Below are 4,730 nucleotides of genomic sequence, written 5' to 3' on the forward strand. Positions count from 1 at the left end.
AATGCATGCCTAGGCGAGGACAACTATGATGTAGGTCCTGATGTCGTGGGAAAAGGATTGGAGGATGGATACAATGAGGAAGAGCCGCGTCAGGAGGCGACAGAATACTACAGGCTTAATTAGTAGTAGTAGTTATTTCCCTTCTATTTGTCTTGATACATTGAAAACTTTAAGTTTTGTACCTAGGGTCTCCAGCTGAGTGGACCCAGATTTTGATACTTGGTTATATAATGTTTATCTACACTTGGTTTATGTTATCGCACTCTGATTTTTTCAAATTGCTAAATTATTTAATTAACTAACTCTCAGATTTTTGGGAAATGAGTTGCATACTTGGGTTCTGAAAACTGTGGCATTACAAGTTAGTATCAGAGAGGAGTCTGAGATACTTAGGCTATGGGATTAATATCTAGTACAAAACTCATAAGGAATCAACATGTTAAGACTCAGATAGAATAGAAACTTAGGTATAGGAAAAGAAAATTCCCCTAGGGATAGTTAGGATAAATAAACATAGAGACAATATACTTAAGACCCTTGAGAATCCGTAAGAATGCTATCTTAGTTATCAGGGGAGGAGCTTGATAGTGAATTCCTTACTTCTGCATCATTGAACCACTCTTTCCATTATTAGAATCTCATAACATTTACTATTATCTTAGAAAGAGTTCTTGGCGAAGGTCTAAATTATGAAATCTTGGTCTCACACGAAGATATGCCTAATGTACTACAGTCGTAGCAAGCTCACACGATCGATATACCAGCCCTTCTACCAATGGAGGGCCAGCATGAGAGGAGCCCTTTGTACATGCCAGGACTCCCCTCTGGAATCATAACCCGAACATGGAATCCAAGGCCAAAGTTGATTCTCCACCTCCTGGGGTATTTCCATCAAGCGCACCTTCATGCCTTTCTCAGCCAGGGGTGCCTTCAAACGAAGCTTTCATGGATGCGCAGGCCGAAACAGCGGTGTTCATGACTTTTAGATAGATGACGACAATCATACAACAACATCAGGTTGTATTCATGTAGCAGCAGTAAGCTACACATGTTGTAATGATGGAGGCCCTGTGAGATAGGAACCGTGGGGCAACGTCGCAAGACGGAGATGTCCGGGGTGTGGACATATTTGAAAGGTTCCAAAGATTCTGACTACTTATATTTGAAGGGGCACTCGACCCAGTGCAAGCGGAGCATTGGCTGGCTAGGGTCACAAAGATGATGAAACCACTAGAGTGTTTAGACACCCATATGGTTAGTTTGGCTACATACCTTCTGGAGGGAGAAGCCGAGAACTGGTGGTAGAGCATACAAAGGGGCGTCCCGCCCATATACTTGTGGACTTGGGAGGGATTCGAGAAGAAGTTCCTGGAAAAGTACTTTTCTCGATCATGTAGGAATGAGAAAATAGCATAGTTCTTGAAGTTGGAACAGGGTAGAATGACTGTTACCCAGTATGAAGCCCAATTTGACAGGTTATCATGCTTCGTACCCAAGGCCCTAGAGGACACAAAGTTTAAGCTGCAGAAGTTCAAGGAAGGTCTCTAAACAGGGATCCATTCTCGGCTATGTACATGGGACTTTGAGGACTTTGCTAAAATGATGGACAAAGCCATGCAAGTAGAAAAGGACTTTGAGCTCACCGTAAGGACATGCCCCCTAGCTAGGGACACCTCGGGCAGGCCAAGGCAAGCACCTCCCACCTTGCAGAGACTAGAGAGAAGGTTCAAGATCATACCTACGGGTGTCTCGTCCGTGCCTTCGAACAAGGGTTGTGATTACTGTAGTAGGGACGGTCACACCACCAACAATTGCTATAAGAGAATGAGAGACGAGGGCATCCTGCCACAGGAGAACTGCCCCCAGCCAATTCAAGTAGTAGCCAAGCTAGCGTCAAGGCCTTAGCCGCCTAGGATGGGACCTCCAACACAGCAAAGGAATCCCCCTGCTTGCATGTACGCAGTCGTTGCTATAGATCCACTCTAGGTAATACACGGTACATCTCACACCAATGGTACCCCTGTACTCATCTTATTCAATTCTAGTGCAACGTTATCTTTTATAGACTCTGCTATTGTGATAAAGTTAGAATTGAATATAACCCGATTGCATGCCCCCTAGTAGTAGCATCCCCTATGGGTAAATTCGTCGAGACAAATAAAGTGTGTAAAGCATGCCTCCTAACCCTCGTAAATCATGAAGTAGCTGTGGACTTGATTGTTATACCCATTAGACAATTTGATGTCATCCTCGGGATGGATGGGCTTTCGCAAGTTTGGGCAGTCATGGATTGTCACGACAAGACGGTCACTATATCCATCCCCGGACAAGCCTCCTTTACATTGAAGGGAAGAAATAGGCATGATGCATTCGAGAACTTGCAAGCTCTAGGCGAACCAAAGTCAGTTGAGGCCACCATCAGCCCGATACCAATAGTGCAGGATTTTCCTGAAATATTTCAAAAGATACCAGGGCTGTCCCTTAAACGAGCAATAGATTTCTACATAGATCTCAAATTAGAAACTGCTCTTATATCATTACCCCCATTTCGCATGACCCCTTATGAGACGGAAGAGCTAAGAAGTTAGATTGACGAGCTACTAACTCAAGGGTTCATTCACCTAAGCGTCTTCCTGTGGGGAGCATCGGTCCTCTTCATGAAAAAGAAGGATGGGACGATGCGCCTCTGCATAGGTTATAGGAGGTTAAACAAGGTGATAATTAAGAATAGATACCCTCTGCCATGCATCGACGATTTGTTTGATTAACTCAAGGGTGCCAGATACTTCTCTAAGATCGACCTATGGTCAGGGTACCATCAGTTGAGAATCAGGGATGAGGATATCCCTAAGATGGCGTTCAGGACTCGTTATGGACACTATGTGTTCCTGGTAATGTCCCTTGCTCTCACCAATGCCCCAGTAGTATTTGTGGTCTTGATGAACTAGATATTCATGCTATATCTGGATCAATTCGTAATCGTGTTTATCGATGATATTCTGGTCAATTCTAACAGTCGAGAGGAGCATGAACAACACCTGTCCAGGATCCTGAGTACCCTAAAGGAGAATCAGCTATATGCTAACCTGACCAAATGCGAGTTCTGGGAAGAGGAAGTTAAATTTCTGGGGAACATAGTGAAAGTTGAAGGCATAACGGTTGACCCTGCTAAGGTGGAAGCAGTGTATAAGTGGGATCAGCCCACCATGGTCACCAAGGTTCGAAGTTTCCTGGGAATGTGGTAGGATATTACAGATGCTTCATTAAGGAATTCTCGAGGATTGCACGACTGCTCACCCAACTGACAAAGAAAAATACCCGATTCACATGGGATGAGAACACAAAAGTGGCCTTTCAGGAGCTAAAAATGAGGTTGACATCCACACCAGTACTTACTCTCCCAGAAGAAGGAGAGAAATTCATAGTATATAGCGACGCATAAAAAATGAGACTGGGATGTGTACTGATGCAGAATGACAGAGTGATCGCCTACGCTTCAAGACAATTGAAAAAGCATGAAGAGAATTACCTGACGTATGACTTGGAATTGGCAGCAGTGGTCTTCGCCCTGAAGATATGGAGACACTACCTCTATGGAGAGGAATTTCAGATATTCTGTGATCACAAGAGCTTGAAGTATATATTCACACAGAAGGACCTGAATATGCGTTAGCATCGGTGGATGGAGACACTCAAGGACTTCCTCTTTAAAATATCTTGCCATACGGGTAAAGTGAATTTGGTGGCCTATGCTCTAAGTCGTAAGAAGAAGCACAAACTGGTAGCTACCTTGATGATCAAGGAGTGGGATGATGGAATTCGTTTAGGACTTCGATATCTAGCTCACGCTCGATGAACCAGATGCTTATGTGTCCATTTTGACTATCGAGCCGACCTTAGTCTGCCAAGTTATCTTTGCACAAGACCAGGACGAATGGCTTAGCAAGATGAAAGAGAGATGTGTAAAAGTGAAGAAATGCCCGACTAGAGGGTTAGGGGCAACTACGGTCTCTGATATCAGGGACGAGTATCGTATCCGACAATGCAGACTTGAAAAGGGCGGTGATGGTGGAAGCGCATCATTCCAAACTGGCCATACATCCAAGCAGTACCAAGATGTATAACGATGTAAAGAGGCAGTATTGGTGGAACAATATGAAGAGGGACATAATAGACTTCGCGGCGAGATGTATGGTATGTCAGAAGATAAAAATCGAGCTTCGTAAGCCTACAGGCCTCCTTCAACCCCTACCGCTAGCAGAATGGAAGTGGGACAACATCTCTATGGATTTTATATCTGGACTTCTTAGAACCCAGAGGAAGCACGATCAATTTGGGTCATTATGGATAGACTGACAAAACTGCCCGATTCCTTCCTATTCACACAATAGATTCGACCGATGATCTGACATGGTTGTATATTCGGGAAGTAGTATAGTCCTACGAAACCCCCCATAATATCATATCAGATCGAGACTCCCGGTTTACTTCCACATTCTGGAAGAGATTATAAGAAGAGTTAGGTACATTTTGAGGGCCAAATATTGCATATTATCCCCCATTTATTTCTTGGTTTTACAAACATAATATGGCTTAATGGTATATTTTACATGTGTTTGTGTTGTAAGGTGAATTTAAGAGCTTGGATTGAAAAGAATGCTAAAAGCATGCACTTAGTGCTCAAAAGTCACCAAAGCAAAGAAGGGATCTTTGAAGACAAACATTGAAGA

Source organism: Magnolia sinica, chromosome 12 (assembly GCF_029962835.1).
Source record: "Magnolia sinica isolate HGM2019 chromosome 12, MsV1, whole genome shotgun sequence".
Taxonomy (NCBI): Eukaryota; Viridiplantae; Streptophyta; class Magnoliopsida; order Magnoliales; family Magnoliaceae; genus Magnolia; species Magnolia sinica.